Raw genomic sequence first — 22,664 nt, forward strand, 5'->3', positions numbered from 1 at the left:
AACTAGTAATGGAGAAATTTCTTTTTTGAATAAGAAATGGAAAGTAACGCATTTCTTTAATTTCTGTTGTACATGGTTCTGCGGAAGCTCGTGCTTCGCAGTCATCTTTCATCACATATGTGTTAAGCTTTTAGGATTTTCTTTAAATTTGTTTTAGTAATGTGAATTATTTTTATGGTTTACAATTTCCTTTAGAAAAAAGCTTCATATTTTGCATCAAATAAATTAATATGTAAATAAAAACACAAGTTCTGAATCTAGTATAGTTTATTGTATACCTTCTGACTTCATCTCCTCTTTTTGAAATGCATTACTTAAGGTACTATGCATTTCCAAAAACAGAATGAAAGACCCATCATAAAATGGGCAAATTCACACAATTGGAATTTGATGCTCAAACTACTTAAGGTAACTTAAACAGGTGTGCAATGGTCCTTTTGGTTGTTTTATGAGATTTGTTTTCCTGTATTAATGATATCTGAATTTTTGTTTCTCCTTTTCTGAGGAAAGGAGCCCATTGGTATGGGATAAAAGGCTAGGGCTGTCATGTTGTGATTTCCAAGTTGCTCTGTGCTAAGCCTTACATTGTCAATGCAGCTGGTTGTGCAGGGGATTCATGGAACTTTCTAGAATCGATCAGCAATGACCATGGCCTTTTTTCAAATGGGTTAATATAATCTCTGTTTTTCCCCCCTTGTCTTTGCTGAAGCATTGGTGTGTGAGAGTTGCTGAACCACCCGAGTGGCTGTGGATCCTTCGTGTGATACATGGTCGAGGACACGCTCCACCCCTTTCCTCCTTGGTAAGTTGGACACTCAAATGGGAAATGAAGAAGCCAATGATTTCATAGATTGAGAATCATGATGGATGTGAGCATCACTTATCTCAGCTGTCCAGAAAGGCAGTGAAGGAATGAGCAGGCTTCCAGAGAGAAACTGAAAGCACAGAGAAGTGAAGCAATGGACTCAAGAGCTCACCAGTGATCAGAGGCAGGGCTGTAATGTGAACTCATGTTCTTAACCTTAATCCAGTACTACCTCTTAGCACTAAGCATGCCTCCTGAGAATAAGGACAGACACGATTTTATTCTGTTCTGGAAATACTTAGATCTTCAAAGCTCATGTTAAATAACAAGAAATCAATTTTTTGAACAGCAGGCTATACCAGGAGATAGTAAACTTTTTCTGAAACGGGTGAGAGAGGAAACATTTCAGGATTCGTTGGCCATGTCATCTCTATCATGTCATCATCATCATTATTTTGTATCAGCTCAGCTCTGTGTTATAGCCTAAAGCAGCCACAGATGATATATATATAAATTTACAAATACAGACGTCAAGCTGAGCTGGACTTGTTCCACATGACTGTAGTTTATTGAACCTTGGTCTACACTCAGTGCTCCAAGATCCCAGTGTAGAGAGTGAGAGTGTTTTAGTGGCCAGTAGGTATGAGTCCCTTAACAAAATTTATCTTGGATGCTCAGAAGTTAATCATAAGCCACTTTGAACAGTCTACTGTAACTGCAAAAATCTACTTCTTGGCTGCATTTGGTGTTCAGTGCTTATCACAGTCAGTATGCCCTGAGTGTATTAGTCTGAGTCCAAACACCTAGACTACAGCTTCGCTCCAGAAGGGCCTGATCAAGATGGTACTAGTAATCAATGTCTAGCTCATTTACCCGGAGAAGGCAATGGCACCCCACTCCAGTACTCTTGCCTGGAAAATCCCAGGGATGGAGGAGCCTGGTAGGCTGCAGTCCATGGGTCACTAAGTGTCCTTTACACTGAGCGACTTCACTTTCCCTTTTCACTTTCACGCATTGGAGAAGGAAATGGCAACCCACTCCAGTGTTCTTGCCTGGAGAATCCCAGGGACGGGAGAGCCTGGTGGGCTGCCGTCTATGGGGTTGCAAAGAGTCGGACACGACTGAAGCAACTTAGCAGCAGCAGCAGCAGCAACAGCTCATTTACCAAATAAGCTCAGACAGCGTTTCCTATTTTGGTCTACATATAATTTCTAAACGGGACATTTTTATTTGGTAGCCGTATACCTGTTGCTGTGCTTCCCAGGTGGCTCAGTGGTAAGGAATCCTCTTCCCAGTGCAGGAGACACAGGAGACCTGGGTTCAGTTCCTGGTCGGGAAGGTCCTCTGGAATAGAATTGGCACCCCACTGTGCCTGGAAATTTCCATGTTCAGAGGAGCCTGGCAGGTCACAGTCCATGGGGTGGGAAAGAGTCGGATACGACTGAGTGACTGAGCATACATGCTGCTACGTACATACTCCTAACATGTATACCTTATACATATTAGGGCAATCATGCAATTATCTTGGGGGCTCTCTTATAATTACATTGTACAGAAGTATTCTGGTATCAAATCTTCACCTTTTATTCTGAACAAAAGCAGATGTTTACAAGACAAGTGTGAACAAGATTGACATACTTAAATCATGGGGTAATATGGCAACCCTCTTTGCCACATACATCAGATGCGGTGGGGTTTCAATTTTTTAAAATTTTTTCTTGTGAAAGGATATATCTGACAGTTCAAGGCCTGCTAGACTCTCTACCTTACTGCTTATCATCTAACAAGAAGGATAAAGGAAAAACAGTTAATTTGTGTTTCCTGAAGGAGTTTAAGTGGGGACCTGTTCTAGTTGTTCATTCCTTCATTCACAGAAGTAAGTAATTGTAGCAAGCATGTGAGCCTGATGTTGTATAATTTTTGAGGATATACATTTTTCCAGAGCCACTGGTCTCTCGGTACTTCTACAAGTAATGGAAAAGTGTTCTTCACTTTAATAGCAATGATATGAAAAGTAAAATTTAGATTATAAAAGTATTGGAGAGCTAGGTGTGGTACCTTATTAATCGGAAAAATCAGGTTGCAAAATAATATACTTAATATAATCGCATTCATCTTAAAAACACACTCATACTATTTCTGCATCCAAGTGCCTGTGTGTTACAAAGTCTGTTAGATCACACCTTGATATATACCAGACTCTAAACAGGTCATCTCTGGGGTCGAGGTGTTGGCCCTTTATGAACCAAATGTGTATGTGTGTGTGTGTGTGTGTGTGGGCATGTGTGCTTATATGCACACGCTCAGTCCTGTCTGACTCTTTGCAACCCATGGATTCTAGCCCTCCAGGTTCCTCTGTCCATGGAATTTTCTAGGTAAGAATACTGGGGTGGGTTGCCATTTCCTTCTCCAGGGGATCTTCCCCCAGCCCAGGGGCCAAACCCATGTTTTTTGCAACCCCTGCATTGGCAGGCTAGTTCTTTACCAGCTGAGCTACCGGGGGAGATTATAAACCATATAGTCACGATCTAAAACTTTCTGAAGAATGTTGTATATTTGCAGCTCAAAAATATGAAAAGAAGATTAAAGTAGAGAAAGCTGATTATGGAAATTATGTAAAAGAAGGGGAATATTCACCCACAGTGCCTCCGTCAAAGACAGTCACTGTTGTCATTTAATACAGTCTTTTGTGAGTGTTGTACAGAGTGGGAACACCACTAGACGTAAAATTAACATGCTGCTTTTTCACTTCTTATAATGTATATTTTTTATGCTATATACAAATGATAATGACATATCAGAGTCTGACACGACTGAGCGACTGAACTGAACTGAATAGCATATCATGTAATTGAAAATATATTGTTAATATATTTTATTTGAATGAATCATAATAGTCTATCATGCATATGTAATTTACTGCATATTTTTTAAAAATTGGGGTATAGTTGCTTTAGAATGTTGTATTAGTTTCTGCTGTACAGTGAGGTGAATCAGCCATATGTACACACGTGTCCCCTCCCTCTTGGACCCCCTCCTCTCACAATCTAGGTCATCACAGAGCACTGGGCTGAGCTGCCGTGTTATGCAGAGGCTTCCCACAGCGATTTTCCATGTGCTAGTGTAAATGTCAGTACTAGCATCATAGCTCATCCCACCCACCTTCCCCGACTGTGTCCACATCTTCATTCTCTAAGTCTGTGTTTCTTTTACTGCCCTGCAGATACGTTCATTGGTTCCATTTTTCTAGATTCCACATACTTGCATTAACATACGATGTTTGTTTTTCTCTTTCTGACTTCTTTGCTGGAGATATGTATTATTTTCAGGTAACAAAAATCACAGACAGTGTGAAAGGATCATGACAAGGGGAGTGTAGCAGACTCCTGAACCCCACTGCTACTCGCTGTTGTTTGCTTTTACAGCCCCCACTCACTACCTTGTGAAGAGTAGAAATTTGGAGCATAAGGTAGACGCTTCATAAACAATAGCAGCTATTATTATGAAGGTTTTCTTTTAATTGAAGATGAATTCATTATGCCAGAATAGCTGTAGTTGATTTACTCTTTCAGAGTCAGTGCATTTTAATAAGATTGTCAGTCGGCTTTGCAGAAGTATTCGAGATATTTTTATTTCACTAAAAATATGTTACAGAATTTGTTTTGCTAAAGCTTTAATATCATCATCATCATTAATTTTTTAAATCAATTCGATAGTTTTGCCTCCTTTTATATACTCTATTGTTTACTCATTATATTATTTGGTAGGTTTTTAAATTTTTTGTGTGATAGCTGTTTTTTGAGAAGGGGAGAAGAGCAGGAAAGAAAGAAAGTAGAGGAGAGGAACGGAACTTACTTGTGAAAGAATCATTAGTTCTTGTTTTATACTCATTTAGCTGTTGAGATTCCATGTTCTTTTAACAGATACTTGCAGAATTTATTTTTAAGAATATTAACCCTTTGTTGTCTTTCTCCCTGGTATACTAGCTTGTTAACTTTATCCTTTTAAATTCAAAGTTTATTTTAGTATCACCAGATAGTTCCTTCATATTTATTTCAATCAGTGCTTAGAAACTTAATACATTTTTTTCCTTTGCTTTCTTCTGATATTATTAAAAATAATCAACTCTTTCATTCAGGGAAGTGTTCACTTATGTAAGAATAGCTATCTCTTATTTTGTAATTCTTCCCATAGTTTTATTCTGCCTCTCTTTTAACTCCCTGACAAAAATTATCCCACACATTTAATCTGAGGAGTATGTTCAGACAATCAGAATATTTGTAGGAATGAGAGATCTCAAGGAAATATTGCTTCATCCTACAAATAGAGATCAGGTTTACAGCCAGACAACTGGAATTCTTTCATTCTTTAACTTTCCTTTTTTAGCTTGGGGAAGGGTAACTTTGGCCTTTTATCTATTTTTTTAAACAACAGTATTTCCTATCTTTTTATTCAGTAGAACTTAACTCATTATGTTGAGCATTATTAAGTCATATGTTAGCATTTTTCCTCTAGTTTCATTTTTGGATGTAACTTTTGATTTTCACCAAAATAGTCTGTAGTGTGTCTGAAAGACCAAGGCAGGACTGGTGGAATCTTGTATGTATTGGTTGATGTCTTCGCTTGTTTAGAGTACTCACCTAAAATATTAATTAATTGTTAATTATCATGTGCTTACGAGGACGGTTTCATAATTGTGTAAGTTCCAAAAAATAGAGAATTAGCTAGATTTCGGTTTCGAGATGGAGATGGAGTTGAACCCCAGTTGGAAATGTTGAACCCCAGTTCAAGTCTCCATGTTTCCTTAGTTTTCCACATTTCTTGGCTGGTAAATCCTGAGTTCTGCTGTCAGTGTTTCAGTTGGGGCTGCTGTGCTGAGAGGAATTCCATTTTATGGTATTTGCAGCACATCTCTATGTATATTATTGACACAAGGTACATCCCTTGTTTAAACATGCTGAGTGCTTGCCTTTGGGGATCAAGATTCAGCCTGTCAGTCTCAATAATGGCTGGAATACTAAAGCCGTGGCCTCCGCATCTCATTATCCGTGCCCATTGTCCAGGCAGCGATCTGGAAAGGCCCCGTGCAGATCTGATCTGTTTTGTCATATCCTGATCCACGTAAGTCAGCTTCACTGATGGCAGAGCTGTGTGTTTCCACTGTTCAGGGTCGAAGGCATCAGAATGGGGAAACCCTGCTTTCTCTCCTGTTCTCTTCCCTGTTGGGATTTTGGCCTTTGAAACTTGTTTGTTTGGGTGAGCTTCTGCACGTTATGTTATTGTCGCGGCTCTGTGACTACTATAAATGTTTGTGAGTCACAAATGTGTGATGAAGTTCAGAATCCTTTTCTCCCTGGGAATGGACCATGTGTTCTGTTCATTCTCAGGCACCCATTAGAGGGGCTGATATCTGTGTATGGGGTTAATTGCTTGGGTTTGAAGGTTTACATGTGCCTGTGAGTACACTGCCCCTTGATTAAACTGTGTGTGAGATCTTTTCTGGCAGAACTCTCTTAAGGGCATAAAAATGACCCTGTGTTTGGATTTTTGGATTTCATGGACTTAAGATTTTCCTGCTTGTGGTCTGCAGATCACAGTACTGGAGAGGCTTCCATAGCTGCAGGGTCGCAAAGCTAATCAGCTCATGTTTTCTCCACTGGAGCCTTTCATGTGGTTTGCATGAGTGTTTGTGTCTCTTTTAGCCTCCCAGGCCACAAAGGGAGCAGAGTCATTTTGTTTCGTTTGCTTTTGCCTCAAGCTTGGGCAGTAACCACTCTTGGTTAAACCAAAGCCAAGGTTGGAAAGACGGTCAGTAGATTCTGGGAAGTAAATACCATCATACTTTCATATAATAGTGTCTAAAAATAGTGAACAGATCTTCCATTTCCAGTGCTGAGGAATTAGGTGGGTGCCTCCAAGCTGTTTATCGTTGTTGAGAATTTTTTTTTTTTTTGGTAGGGGGCGGGAGATGACTGCCTTGCTCGCAGCTCAGTGATCATATACCTTTGAGAACGGTTCTTCCTGTTTCCACAGAAAGTCACCTCCTTTCTACAGTGATTGTTTGAAGGTGAGGCACCTGTGCAATTTGGCCAATCACACGACCCACCCGTTGGCCACTCTGATTGATTCTTCTTGAGACCAAGACTCCAACTTGGGCATGAATATCCCATTCTTTCTTTCCTACTCTAAGACAGTACTTAAACAGTTTTTCCCTTTCTCTCCTGCATCATCAGTTTTATTTTCCCCTCTCTGATGGATCTTTCCAATAGGAAAGCAAACATCTACCATTAAAAAAAAAAGTGACCTGTTGATCTGAATTTCCACTCCAACTATGAGCCCATTCTCTTCTTCTCTTTACAGAAAAACTGCTTGAAAGCATTTGTTTGTATTTATTATCCTTAATTCCTGTGTTTCCACTTCCTTTTGAACCCACTTGGACCACTGAGTCCTTCCATCAGTCCTGCCTCTTTAAGATTACCTGTCGCCACCATGTTACCAAATCCAGGGGTTGATGTTGTCAGCATCACCCCTGCAGTCAAGGTCAGCAGCGTTCCTACAGTGTAATCCATCCCTCTCAGCTCCTTGAAGCACTTGCTCCATCTGGTTTCAGGACACTGCCGTTCTCTGGAGTGACTCCCACATCTCTGGCCATTTACCTCAACTGCCTGACTCCCTGCCCGACAGCCATTGGAGTCTTGCGGGGTCCTGCAGTGCCTTGACCTTCCCTTCTTCCCTGACCATCCCCACCATTTGTATAGTTTCTGCTGTCCCCAAAATGTAAGCTCCATGAGGTCAGGGATTTTTGCCAATTTTGATCACTGCTCCATCTTCAGGCATAGAGAATGACCTGAGACATAAAAGCTGCCAATAATTATTTGTTGGATGGATGGCTGGATGATTTTCAAAACTAGGTCAGAGAAACCTAATTTTAGTTTGGACACAGAACTGGAAGTACATGAGATTGTCTGTAAGAGGAAGGAATGGGCTTATTCAACCTCTGTATCCAACCAAAGTTTAGGGTATTTGGTGTAATTTTCCCAGCAGGTGGGTACATGTTCATTAAGTCTCAGTTCATATGTCACCTCTTCTACCAAGCCTTATCGTCCTTATTCACGGCCAGATAAATGATGCAGCACCGCCACATTCCTAGGCCTGTCCCCATAATGGCAGTTTAAAATTGGGCTCATTATACTGTTCCCTGTAGACATGTAGTCCTTTCCTTTTCAGACCAGGAAGCCCTTGACTTGATTGTGTTTATTTTCCTAATCCTTAACACACAATAAGCACTGAATATGTACATGTTATTTAGTGGAGTGATTCTGACTGAAATTTTTTAGAACATGATTTAATAATCCTTAAGAGTGTGATAATGGTGTGCTCCTCTGGCCTTCTGATCATGCTCTGTTTGATTTAAGATGTTTATTTCATGATTTTACAATAATTAAATAGATTTGCAGTAGCCATTATAGACTGCCCCCAAATTGTCCAGCTGTGGCCATTTACCGTTTCCACAAATAATTTTTGCTGTTTCTGTATAAGGGTACCTCATTCATAGTGCATCTTAGAGAGGAAAGAGTGCACGAGCCTCTCTAAGTGTGTTTCTCGCTCAGAGTGGTCTGTGAGTTGTGAGCATACCTGAAAGGGGCGTGGGCAGTAGTCCGTCAGCACGTAGTCCATGACCACACTGTAAGATCAGAAGGCAGTTCCTTCCTGCCTTTAACATTTCTAACACAGAGTACTTGGACCCACTGCCAAGGTCACAGTGGAATCTCATCAGTTTCATCTTCAAGAAGTACGTATCATTAAATGTAAGAATGGCACTGTGCAGCATGGCTGAGCCAAGCTCAGAACCCTGAAGTTGTGTTTCCTGTGAGGTAGTTACCAGGGATGTACATGCTCAAAATCAGCCCTGTGTGCCTCACAGAGTACCTGCCACGCTGGGACCATAAACCTCTGGGTCAGTAGAATAGCCTGTCTATAGATAGATGGATAGAGAGATAGGTATATTCATAGATATATGCAGGCTTCCCTGGTGGCTCAGTGGTAGAGAATCCGCCCGCCCATGAAGTAGACGTGGGTTCAATCCCTGGGCTGGGAAGATCCCCCTGAGGAGGAAATGGCCACCATCCAGCATTCTTGCCTGGAAAATCCCATGAACAGAGGAGCCTGGCAGGCTGCAGTCCATATGGGATCACAAACAGTCGGACACAACTTAGCGGCTAAACATCACCACCGTCACCACCACCACCATTCATAGATATATGGGTTTGTAGATAGAGATACAGATGAAATAAACGTAAATATGCATATAGACAGAGAAAGCACTAGCACTGAGATCATGAAAGTCACTGAAGCAGGAGTAGCCAGTGAAAGAAGTGTCACTGAAACATTGAACCAAATGGACTTCCTGGTGGTCCAGTGGCCTTAAGGCTCCATGCTCCCAATGCAGGGGGCCTGGGTTCGATCCCTGATCAGAGAACACATACCATATGCCTCAGCTAAGACCTGGTGAAGCCAAATAAGTAAATAAAAATAAGTATTTAAAAATAAAACTGTGTACTAAAGCCCAGCTTTTTGGCTTAATTATAAGTTTCTGGTAAATTGACTGATAGCTACTGAATGATCCACAACCATGAAGTGCCTTTTAGATAAATAATCTTTCATTGACTTGGGGCTACAAGTATGTGCATATTCCTTGTTGCTGTTGTTTGATCACTAAGTCGTGTATGACTCTTTGCCATCCCATTTTCTGTAGCCCGCCAGGCTCTTCTGTTCATGGGGTTTCCCAGGCAAGAATACTGGAGTGGGTTGCCATTTCCTTCTCCAGGGGATCTTCCTGACCCAGGAATCAAACCTGCATCTCCTGAATTGCAGGTGGATTCTTTCCCACTGAGGCACCAGGGAAGCCCTACACATATGTATACACAAAAATGTTTTTCACTGAAAGTTGCAGACAGCTGGCCACCATTTTTATCACTCATCCCTGAACACAGATGCAAGTTCTGAGCTATGAACAGCAGTAGGATGCATCCACAGGCCAGGCACACAGTAGGACCCAAAGATGAAGGAACATCAGTGAAGTAATGAGTGACCACATGTTGCCCATATAAGTGCTCATTCTGAAATATCTTCACTGAAGCAAGCGTATTTTTAGTAGGCAAATCTAACTAAATCCCAACTAACTATGACTTCTTTTTTTGATTTCCCCTGCTAAATTTGATAAGCCGTTGTATGCTAGATTGATCATTCCACTGCCATGGTTCTAGGAGCTGATCACATTTGTTGCAGCTTTCTATTTTTTTCACTTTTGCATCACCAACTCGATGGACATGAGTGTGAGCAAGCTCTGAGAGTTGGTGATGGACAGGAAAGCCTGGCTTGTTGCAGTTCATGTGGCTGCAAAGAGTCAGACACGACTGATTGACTGAACTGACTGATCCTCTTCTCTGTTGCTGCTGCTGCTAAGTCGTGTCAGTCATGTCCAACTGTGTGTGACCCCATAGATGGCAGCCCCTCAGGCTCCCCCATCCCTGGTATTCTCCAGGCAAGAACACTGGAGTGGGTTGCCATTTCCTTCTCCAATGCATGAAAGTGAAAAGTGAAAGTGAAGTCACTCAGTCGTGTCCGACTCGTCGCAACCCCATGGACTGCAGCCTACCAGTCTCCTCTTTCCATGGGATTTTCCAAGCAAGAGTACTGGAGTGGGCTGCCATTGCCTTCTCTGGATGCTCTTCTCAGATTAGTCCATAATCCAGATGTAATAGGGATTTTGTCAAGTTCTTAGAAATTTTTTTTCTGGGATGTTATATTAATAGCAAGAATAAGAAAAATGAATTGTGGTGGTCTGACTTTTGTTCTGTGGTTATAACGTTAAGTATTATGTATATTCTAACTTTGACGGTTATTTTCTGGTTCAAGTTATGTCTTTATGGAAGAGGATTTACAGAGTCATTGCAAAAAGTTGGACATGACTGAATGACTCACACTTTACTTTTTTGTTTTCTTAAGCAAATTCTGGCTGGTCAGGTATACCTACAACTAATATTTCTAAGCACAGGTTCATGGTTTGTGAATGTGTTCTTGATTTAGAATAGGTTCTTCTTTTTATCTGAGCGCAGCTCAGATCTCCTTATGTTGAAAGCAAGGAGTGTAAATATTCTGGGTCACCTCCACCTGCCTGTAGGTTTGGGTCTGAAGGACTTGGATCTGTTCACCAGTGGAAGTCATTAAACAGCCCCTTGTAATGTGGCAATGATAATAGACTTTCGATAGAGGTTGTTAACATTTCTTCTTTTGGAACTTTTTATAAACCACTGATAATAACAGCTTAGTAATAATTAATATTAGTGGCTCAAGTTACTTGAGCACACCGTACATCCCAGGCACTGGTGTAACTGCTTTATTTATATCATGTCATCTTCTCAGTAGCCATACAAAGCAGGTCCTAACATTATCCCCAGTTTAGTGATGAGTAAACCAAAACATGGATAGTTAAGAAATTTGCCAGCATAATTCAGAGGTTACCCACATGCCAACCTCAGTGGATGATATATAACTTCTGAATTCAGATTCAAGATGTGTTTCACCCCCTTTATCTTTTAAAGGTCACCAAGGGAATTCCAGGGCAGAACATTCCTTATCCTAAATGTTATTGCAAAATAAAGCTGCTATAGGTTTCTGCAAACAGTGTCTTGGTTTTATTTCCCTGAGCCAGCAAGTATGTTGAGGGTTGGAACCCACTTTCAGTGTGTAATTTCCTTGTAGAAAACACATGATTGGTGGTTAATCTCAAGCAAAGTCCCTCGTGGACGAACATCTGTATAAACACACGGTACCTCTGAAGCATCTCTTCCTGGACACGCGAGTCATCAAGGACTAGCAGGCATCCCGATTCATGTCAGATTAGAAATTGTGCTTCTATTATCGTTGTAACAGACTAACCACTTTTCTTGAAAATTGTGAAGAAAGTGACAGGGAAGAGATCACCTATGTCCAGCTGTCCCCTCTCTTTATTAATTTTTTAATTATTTTTTAAAATTTATTTATTATTTTATTTTATTTTTTAACTTTACAATATTGTATTGGTTTTGCCATATATCAACATGAATTCACAATACACGTGTTCCCCATCCTGAACCCTCCTCCCTCCTCCCTCCCCTTACCATCCCTCTGGGTCTTCCCAGTACACCAGCCCCAAGCATCCATTATCGTTCATCGAACCTGTACTGGCGACTCATTTCATATATGATATTATACATGTTTCAATGCCACTCTCCCAAATCATCTCACCGTCTCCCTCTCCCACAGAGTCCAAAAGACTGTTCTATACATCAGTGTCTCTTTTGCTGTCTCGTATACAGGTGTCCCCTCTCTTTAAATAGATATTTACTGAGTACATACAGGGTAGGAGCCTCTTATGTATTGGAAATATACTGACAAACAAGAAGGCTCCCAGTTCTCATGAAGCAGATGTTTTAGGAGACAGTTAGATTATAAACAATTATTGCATCACACCTGATGTGAAGAGCCCACTCATTGGAAGAGACCCTGATGCTGAGAAAGATTGAAGACAATTGGAGAAGAGGGTGGCAGAGGATGAGATGGTTGGATAGCATCCCCAACTCAAGGGACATGAATTTGAGCATACTCGAGGAGACAATGAAGGACAGGGAAGCCTGGTGTGCTGCAGTTCATGGGGTCGCAAAGAGTTGAACACGATTTAGTGACTGAACAACAACAAATAGAAAAGTAACGGATAGTGGTAAGGACGATGCAGAACTTGCAGATAGGGTCGTGTGGTAGGCAGTGAAGAGGGGGCAACTTTGGGCACTCGTGTGTGTAGTGTGGAAGGGGAGAGTGGTGTGACTTCAGATCAAGAGATGGGCAAGAGTTAGAGTGTGTAGGTCTCGTGATAGGACAGGAAACCTGGTTATTTATAATGGGCACTGGGAAGCCTTTGCTGAAACAGTGGTGGTGCAGGATTTGTTTGCATTTTTAAATTGTCGTTTAAATTTTCATGGTTGCCATTAGGGAAGTGGATGATTGAATAGCAAGAGGGGAGGGAGGAAGACCGATTAGAAGGCCATCACAGGTGACCAGATGAGGCATGATGGTGGTACTGACTAGGGTGCTGGTGGAGGTGGAGGAAACCGGATGGATTTGGCATATTTTTAGAAGCAAGGTGAGTGATATTCTGATGGCTTGGCCACTAGGGGAGAGGGGAAGAAAAACTAAGAGTCCTATTTAGCTTTGGGCTTGAATGAGTTGGTGGATGGACCATTGAGTGAGACAGAAATTCTGCATAAGTGTAGGTTTTGGAAGGAAGAGCAAGAAGTCTCCTAGGACCATGTACATTTTGAGCTGAAACCTTTCATTTCTCACTCAGTTGGACAGAATAGGCAGTCATGTATGTGAGTCTGGATATTTGGGAATGACTGGGGCTAAAGATCAGTGTTTCAGAGTCACCTCTGTATTTGACAGTAAAGTCCAAGGACTCTCCCCCAGGAGAGACCAGAGAGAGGAAAAGAGCACCTTGGACATGACTGTGGGTGCTGGAACGTTTGAGTAGGGTGTGAGCATCTGTTGGAGAGTGCTTCATAACATTCCGCTTGATATAGTAGTGCTTTTATATTTCAGAAGTGATGGAAAAAGTGACAAGAAGTCCCAAAGGTCATTCTTGCCTTGAGGGATTTCATTCAACATATGGTTTGTGTATGTGCACATGCTCAGCCACGTCCCTCTCTTTGCGACCTCATGGACTTTCGCCTGCCAGGCTCCTCTGTCTGTTAAATTTTCCAGGCAAGAATCCTGGAGTGGGTTTTCCTTTCCTTCCCCAAGGGATCTTCTCCACCCAGGAATCGAACCTGCGTCTCCTGTGTCTTCTGCATTGGCAAACAGATTCTTTACCACTGAGCCACCTGGGAATCCTTCATTCAACATGTTAGCAGCAAAATTCTCCTCTGTTGTAATAGAAAATGCCATTCTGGTTATGGAAAATGGGGTCATATTCTTACAAAAGTATAGTATTCCCTCCATGTCTGTAGGGGATTGGTTCTGGGACCTCCTGGAGACCAAAATCCAAGGATGCTCAGATTCTTTTCAGTAAGTCCTCGACATGCAAACCGTTAAGTTGTGAACTTTCAAATACATTGTGTGTCCAATCATGTAAGTTATTTCATATGTCTGGTGTAATTTTTGAGGTACTGTATTGTAAGATTAAAAATGTTCTCTTTATTTTTTGTGTTTGTTTTTCAATGTATTATTTAAGTGAAAAGCATTATAAACCTATTGTAGTACAGCACTGTACTGTATAGCCAGTTGTGTTAGTTGGGTACCTAGGCTAACTTTGTTGGACTTATGAAAAAATTGAACTCACGAACTCGGTCTTGGAATGGACTTCGTTCATATGTAGGGGACTTACTGTATATTAAGTGGTGGAGTACCATAGTCGGTCCTTGGTTTCTCTAAGTTGATCTGTGGTTGGTTGAGTTGCAGATGCAGAAACTGGGGATGTGAGGGATGACTGTATGTGAAGCAATATGATTAATTTTCAGCATTCATTTTGCTTTTTTTCTTTCAATCAGCAGTTCTACTGTTTCAGTTAACTCACTGTTTCTCAAAAGCAGTCTCTTCCCATTTGAGTCTTAGAAGGCACTGGGCAAGGTATTTTTAACAATCCACCCATTTTGCTTTGGGCTTTCCTTGTGGCTCAGCTGGTAAAGAATCTGCCTGCTATGCAGGAGACCTGGGTTCGATTCCTGGGTTGGGAAGATGCCCTGGAGAAGGAAATGGCAACCCACTCCAGTATTCTTGCCTGGAGAATCCCATGGACAGAGGAGCCTGGTGGGCTACTGTTCACGGGGTCGCAAGGGTCAGACATGACTGAGGGACTTTCACTTCGCCTCAGTTTTCTTTCTTACCGACAAGCTACTTTCTGGCATTAAAATTTTGCACTGCTGTTTCCTCTTCCCTCACTGTGTTCATTTAATTACTATAATTACATATATATTTCCAGGAAACTTGAGCTAGTGAAAGTTCAGTATTTAAGAGATCTGGGGAATGCTTCTGCCAATGCATTTCTCAATGTCAGTTCTGGCAGCCGTCTGCATCCTTGTTGATTGAACGAATCTCTATGAATGTTTGCAATGTGCTAGGTAAGAGACGGTGACACGCTGTTAATAATAATGTAGCGGACAATGATGAGGGCCAGAGAGCCCACAGTGTTTGATTCCCTGCAAGGATTCTTCTAATTAACCCCACTTGCTTTGTTAATAGCTTTCATAAGAGGATCAGAGATATAAAGCTCAGGATGTCACCAGAATGTTATCAGTGGTTTAGAACTTGATTTCTATCAAGGAGAAGTGCATTTGGCCAATTAACGTAAACTTAAGGACTCTCATTTCTCCTAGAAACTGAAAATAACATTCAGCGCTGGCCATTAAGATTCCCTGAGACAGTTGTATTCTGCTTTAAGCCAGGATACAGAGCTGTATGTTGGAAAGTAATGGGTTTGAGCATCTAGAATCCGTAGAGAGACTTGTGAAAAGGACACACATAATTTGTAAGGCATAGTGATCAAGCACTTGTTAAAACAGATGAGCTGAACTAAAGAATGTCATTTTCCTCCCAGTGAGTCATTTCATAGGTAAAATGCCAACATAGAAAGTAGTTTATAAATCATCCAGAAGATCTTATTTTTCTTTAAGGAAAAACTTTATTGAGGTAAGATTGATCTGTAAGAAGTTAAACGTACTTTATGCATGGATCTTAATGAATTTGGGGATAACAATACAGCTGTGAAACCATCATTGCCATCAAGACTGTCACTGCCCAAAGTTTCCTCTTGTCTACTTTGTTCTTATTAATTTTTTTAAAATTAGTTTTTATTGGAGTATAGTTGAGTTATGATGTTGTGTTAGATTCGGGTGTATAGCAAAGGGAATCAGTTATACATATATGCATGTCTGCTGTTTTTTAGATTCCTTTCCCTTATAGGTCATCACAGAGTATTGAGTAGAGTTTCATGCTATACAGTGGGTCCTTATCAGTCATCTGTTTAATCTGTAGTAATATGTATATGTCCTTCCCAATTATTTTGGTAAAATACTTAACCTAAGATCAACCCTTTTAGCAAATTTAAGCTTGCAATATGGTCTTGTTATTATCAATAGACTCCATGGTGTAAAATATATCTCATTTTTAAAATTCACCTTATTTCTAGAGATTGGGGCTCATCTCTCAAGAATGCCATTTGAACAAGTCAGTCTGGGGGTTATTAGTCAACATTCAGCACTCTCAGTTTCAAGGAGTCTGAATTTTAAAGTTATGTGACTTCTCTTCTCTGATGTATGGTTGTGTCTCTTCTTCCCTTTCTAAAATTTATTTTTATTTTAAAAAGTTCTACAGTGCTTTACAGTTTTCAAAAGCATCACACACGTAGTAGCGTGTGATTCCATAATAACCCTTGTTTAAATCCCCTGCCCCTGTACTGCTCCTTCCCCCGGCCACTCCCCACCAGTAACCACTAGTTTGTTCTCTACGTCTGTGAGTCTGCGGCTTTTTGTGTTATTCACTAGTTGGTTGTAATTTTTAGATTCCACGTGTGGGTGACATCAGGCAGTATTTGTCTTTATCTGACTTATAAGTGTCTCTTCTTAACTGAATGATGTGAATGAAGCTCGCTGAGGACAGTAAAATATGAAACTGGGATTTGCCTGGACTGATCAGGGCTTTGAATGATTGCTGGAAGACTGAGACTCAGAGATCACATCACTTGGAATTATATTATCACTTTGCAGTGGATCTAGCCTGTCACATTAGGTTACTGAGGTGAGAGGCGATTCCATTATCCTTTTTAAGACTAGTTTTATTGAACCATTTGGGGATTAGAAAAACTCCATAGCATCTTTAATGTTGATACCAGTGTCAGTCTGATAAAAATTGGACAAGATTCAAAACCCCAAGAACACTGAAAGATGCTCACGAGAATCAGGTAAAATGATAAATATATTTTTCTCACTCTTTACCACCTAACAATTTTGAGCTTCCGGATGCTAGAGACAGTTTCTCAACTAAGCATATCATGTATTTATTCTGGTAAAAAAAAAAAATCCACTTTGCACAGCACAGAGTAGTATTTGTAGCTGAAAAGTCCCAAACAATCTGCCCCGATTCAAGAATTATGGAGAGTGCTGCATTTAGTAACATCTACCCCAGGGGTCAGGAAGGACCAGCCACGTTGTCAACTGTGTGGGTCATCATGTTCTTCTCAACCAGGGAAGGGGAAAAATGACGTTTGTGCTAAGGGTGAAGAATGCATTTTTGGACATGTAGTTTTATTTATACTGGATCCTTTCCAAGTTCATGTTCAGTGGGTTTTTGAGTCTTAATTTTAGCAGTGGCAGGCTGGGAATTTTCTGCTGATTTCCTCCTCGTTTTTTGGTGGCAGAAGGGCTAGAATGTAATTTGGCTGTCATTTAAAAAACAATCTGTGCCGCAGACAATGTATACAATCTAACAAGTTGAGTATCAGATACAGACAATATTTGCAATGCATGTGATGGACCTATGGTTAGTATCTCTATGTACAAGTAGCTATATACTGATAAGAAAAATTCAAGCAGCCCACAGGGAAATGGGCAAAGATATGAGTAGATAGTTCACATATGAGTAACTTCTGCTGTCCAGTAAGTAGATGACATAATGTTCCATCTACTTCCAACTCTCAAAGGAACACAGAACACTGCTGGTGGTAAGGACGCTAATGAAAGAGGACTCTCACCCATTCCTGGTGGAAAAGTGAATTGCTTGTATTTGGGGGAAAGCAGTCTGACTTCCCATTAAAAATATATGTAGTTTTTGACCCAGCATTACCACTTCTGGGAATATAGAGTATAAAAATAAAAACACAATATTTCTCTTTCTCTGTCTAATTTCAACCTGGATGGGAGGGGAATTTGGGGGATAATGGATACATGTGTATGTATGGCTGAGTTGCTTTGCTGTGCACCTGAAACTTTGCTATGCTTCTAAAACTTTATCACAGTATTGTTAATTGGCTATTTTGTTGTTCAGTCGCTCAGTTGTGTCCAACTCTTTGTGACCCTCTGGGCTGCAGCACGCCAGGCTTCCCTGTCCATCACCAACTCTCAGAGTTTGTTCAAACTCATGTCCATTGAGTCAGTTATGCCATCCAACCATCTCATCCTCTGTCATGCCCTTCTCCTGCCTTCAATCTTTCCCAGCATCAGGGTCTTTTCAAATGAGTCAGTTCTTCACATCTGGTGGCCAAATTATCACAGCTTCAGCTTCAGCATCAGTCCTTCTAATGCGTATTCAGGGTTGATTTCCTTTAGGATTCACTGGTTTGATCTCCTTTCAGTCTAAGGAATTCTCAAGAGTCTTCTGCAACACCACAGTTCCAAAGCATCAATTGTTTAATGCTCAGCCTTCTTTATGGTCCAGCTCTCACATCCATACATGACTACTGGAAAAACCATAGCTTTGACTATATGGAACTTTGTTGGCCAAGTAATGTCTATTTTTTAATACACTGTCCAGGTTTGTTATAGCTTTTCTTCCAAGGAGCAAGCGTCTTTTAATTTCATGGCTGTAGTCCCATCTGCAGTGATTTTGGAGCCCAAGAAAATGAAGTCTCTCACTGTTTCCATTGTTTCCCCATCTATTTGCCATGAAGTGATGGGACCAGATGCCATGATCTTTGTTTTTGGAATGTTGAGTTTTAAGCCAGCTTTTTCACTCTCCTCTTTCACCTTTATCAAGAGGCTCTTTAGTTCCTCTTTGCTTTCTGCCATAAGGGTGGTGTCATCTACATATCTGACGTTATTGATATTTCTCCTGGCAATCTTGATTCCAGCTTGTGCTTCATCCATCCCAGCATTTCACATGATGTACTCTGCATATAAGTTAAATAAGCAGTGTGACAATATACAGCCTTGACATACGCCTTTCCTGATTTGGAACCAGTCCGTTGTTCCATGTTCAGTTCTAACTGTTGCTTCTTCAGTTGCGTACAAGTTTCACAGGAGGCAGATAAGGTCATCTGTTTTTCTGATCTCTTAAGAATTTCCCACCGTTTGTTGTGATCTACATGGTCAAAGGCTTTCGTGTAGTCAATGAAGCCAAAGTACATTTTTTTTTGGAATTCTCTTGCTTTTTCTATGATCCAGCAGATGTTGGAAACATCAATTGGTTATACTCCAATATGAAATAGAATGTTTGAAACAGTAAAAGCACAAGCATACATATATAAGGGTATGTGTATTAGGTGTTTATTGTAGCATTGTTTTCAGTGCTCTCCTCCCTGTGACAAACTATAAATACGACCCCAAATGTTGAATATATATCAGTAGATTTTAGATTATGTATCAAATTATACGAATGCCTCGGATATGATGCAGCCATTTATAAAAACGAATTTAAATCACTCTTGGTTAACTTGGAGAGATTTGCATAATCTGTGAGGAAGGTAGATCTCATTTCATAAAGCAGAAAGACCCTCATCCCCCAAGTCTGTGTACCTGCGTTGCTGAGTGATACGTGAACACGGGGACAGATCCCGAGTCCGTCATCACCTGGTCCCTGATGACCCTCAGCTCACAGGTCCAGGTTTATCTTGTGATCGTGATTCGACACCACCTCTGTCTGGTTCCTAAATGAGGCACATAGTCTGGCCAAGATGTGTTCTATTTTTCCATTTGTTGTTGTTTGGTCGCTAAGTTGTATCCAGCTTTTGCAACTCCATGAATGTAGCCCTCCAGGCTCCTCTATCCTTGGGATTCTCCAGGCAAGAATACTGGAGGGGTTTGCCATTTCCTTCTCCAGAGGATCTTCTTGACCCAGGGATTGAATCTGTGTCTCCCCACTGTAGGTGGATTCTTTACCACTGAGCTTCTGGGGAACCCATTTTTCCTTTCCTTTGTCGTAAATGGTTGAGATGCTCCTTAGCCACCTGAACTCCTCTCTGCAATAGGAAATGTCAAGTAGAATAAACCCTGTCACTCATCCATGTCAACATCAGGAGCATAGTTAGGACAAGTTTACTGCTTTCTGTGGATGAAGACATAGATATCAGAGTTCCCTATCTTCTGGATCTTTCCATTTAATGTGCTCTCAGTATTTCTCATCCGGAGAGGGAAGGTATCACATGCAGACAGTAAAAGAATGCTCTTGTTGGACACCAGGGATTTCGAGCAAACAACAAGGCTTTGACTGGAGTCACGAGAGGGTGTCTGATCATTGTGGGCTGAAGCCAAATGCTGCTCTTACTGAGGCAAAGTTAAACTGGTTCAGTCATGTCTGACTCTTTGCGACGCTGTGGACTGTAGCCTGCCAGGTCCCTCTGTCCATGGAATCCTCCAGGCAAGGATACTGGAGTGGGTTGCCATTTCCACACTGAGACAAAGAGTCTGGAAGTGGAGTCTGTGCCCTGATTTTGCTCCATCTTTCATGTAAAAGATGTTATAGACTGAGTGGTGGTGTCCCTCTGAAGTTCAAATGTTAACTTTCTGATCCCCAGTGTGATGATGTCAGGAGTGCGGCATTTGAGAAGTGATTGCATCGTGAGGATGGACCCTCAGGAATGGGATTAGTGCCCTTAGAGGAGCACAGGAGATTGCTTCCCCCTCCCTGCTTCTTTTCCCATCTGCCGCTTTTACTGTGAGTGTGAGAGTGCAGCAGAAGACTGGCCTATGAACCAGGAAGAGGGTTCTTGCCAGACACCAAATCTGCTAGCATCCTGGATTTGGACTTCTAGACTCCAAAACTGTGAAAATAGATCTTTACTCCTAAAGCCACCCAGTCTTTAAAAATAAAGTAAAACAACAAACCCACCCATTCTATGGTAATTTGTTGTAGCAGTCCTAGCCCACTGACATTGGAGGGATTTAATAAATGCTAAAATGAATTTATCTAACAGAATGACTGATAGGCAAAGAATGTGTGGATCTGAGGGTCTGTGGACTTCTTCACAGCACAGAAGTGAAGAAAAATGTCTCCAGAGACAGAAATGCAGTTATGGAGTCAGATGGGTTGAACCTTTATAATTCTCCTTGTTCCCGACAAATAGGAATTTGTCTATTCCTATTTAGCAGGTTATAGGTAGTGCCAAGGAATAGCTGGGATCAAATGATATGGGTACTTGAGAAGAAAAATGCACAAACTGAGATCCCATCCAGGACTTAAATAAATGTAGATTTATGTGAGAGGTGAAAAAAATGTTTTGGCAAAGCAGATGGTGTACAGAAGTAGAAATGATAAGTATACTCTGCATATGCAGTCCAATGGAATCAAATATTTGATTAGAAGCTGAAGTTTATGACATTAACAAAGTATTCTTTGAAAAACAATTGTTCATGAATTGTGTCCAGCTGGTTTTTTATTATTCTAGTGTAACTTCTTTGGGGGTAAAATCATAAAAGCAGCAGCGTTTTAATATAGCAGAGAGTTGAACTCTTTCTATAAATTGCTTCTCTTATTTTTTACATGGCAAAATAAAGAGAGGACCTGTATAGGATATAAAAGATAATTAGAAAGCTGTCCAATGACTGGAAAAGTCTTCCGACTTTAGCAGCTGAGAAAAGTTCCCGTGGTATGGAGTTCCCAGGTCTGTAACTGACAGCTTGCAAGCTATGGAGAATAGTGGTTATATGCAGGGGATAAGGAACTTTCCTCGTGGTTCAGGAACTGTGAGCAAATGGTAATGCTTTCATCGCAATCATCGAAGGGGGAGGGGTTCTGATCATTATGTCTGGTACTGGTCTTTTCTCCCTACAGGGCATAATGCTCTCTAAATTGCAGTTCCCCCGCCCACCCCTCTCCCCAGTCTGGGAGCAGTTTCTCAATCTTGACACTGTTTGGAGGTGGATATTTTCTTTCTTGGGGGCCTTTCTCGTACATTATGGGAAATATATCAGCACCCCCAGCTTCAGTTCACTATATGCCAGGAGCATCCCCGACTGTGACAGCCCAAATTGTCTCCAGACATGGCCCACTGTTCCCAGGCAGAGGGACTAAAATCACCCTCGATTTGGAGCTATTGGCCTGAATGCACTCTCTCAAATTAAAAACAGGACAGCTGTGAGTCTTGAAAACATTGTGTGTCTTCTTTGTATAGCCGTACATCTGTGAAGGCCAGGGCTTGGACTCGATACATCGCGATTTTCATGTTGTCTTTGACAGGTTTCCTGACCTTGTGCCGACGGCTTCCATCCCCTGCATGGGTGAGACAGCCCTGCAGTGGGAGGGAGGCAGGCAGGACCCATAGTTCCAGGGTCTGCTCTCCCCTCCCTGGGGACTCTGCGGGGGCCTGCCTGGATCTCATTGCTGGGCAGTGTGGGGCCAAGTCTTATGATGAATAATGACTCGGGGGCTTATTCTGTAATTACCAGTGATCACAAATGGGCTAGAGTGGACCAAGTCAGCCACAGTTAACCCCTACCTTTCCTGACTGCTCACATCTGCAAATCTCAACACTCTCTCCCTTCATTTATGGATTTTAGAGTGAAAGGGTAGAACAAATATAATTCAACCACCTGGCTGAAGTTTGAAGTACTTCAGAGTGAGTTTTTTCTAAGAGTTTTGAGAGTTAATCTATGGTCTGGTGACCCCTTACCATCGTTTCATTTGCCTCCCTTATTTTAACTGACAACCGCCCAAAAGAACGCAATGATCAGAGTAAAATGTAAAACTGGAAAGATCAAGAGAGATCTTTTGATGGTACCCCTAAGACCCATGGACTGACGCTGAAACTGGAGCTCTAGTACTTTGGCCGCCTGATGTGAAGGGCCAACTCATTGGAAAAGACCTTGATGCTGAGAAAGATTGAGGGTAGGAGGAGAAG

General features: G+C 41.3%; 1 protein-coding gene across 6 annotated transcripts in view; it reads left to right on the top strand.

The window, feature by feature from the left end:
* The window catches only part of SEMA5A (semaphorin 5A), a 572,726-nt gene that overhangs the window by 142,519 nt on the left and 407,543 nt on the right, over window positions 1-22,664 (top strand). For all 6 annotated transcript variants that reach the window (XM_070774864.1, XM_070774868.1, XM_070774863.1 and 3 more), the window contains exon 2: window positions 710-802. The gene's annotated coding sequence lies outside the window, so the exon portion shown is untranslated. The remainder of the gene's footprint in view (window positions 1-709; window positions 803-22,664) is intronic.

Source organism: Bos indicus, chromosome 20 (assembly GCF_029378745.1).
Source record: "Bos indicus isolate NIAB-ARS_2022 breed Sahiwal x Tharparkar chromosome 20, NIAB-ARS_B.indTharparkar_mat_pri_1.0, whole genome shotgun sequence".
Lineage (NCBI taxonomy): Eukaryota > Metazoa > Chordata > Mammalia > Artiodactyla > Bovidae > Bos > Bos indicus.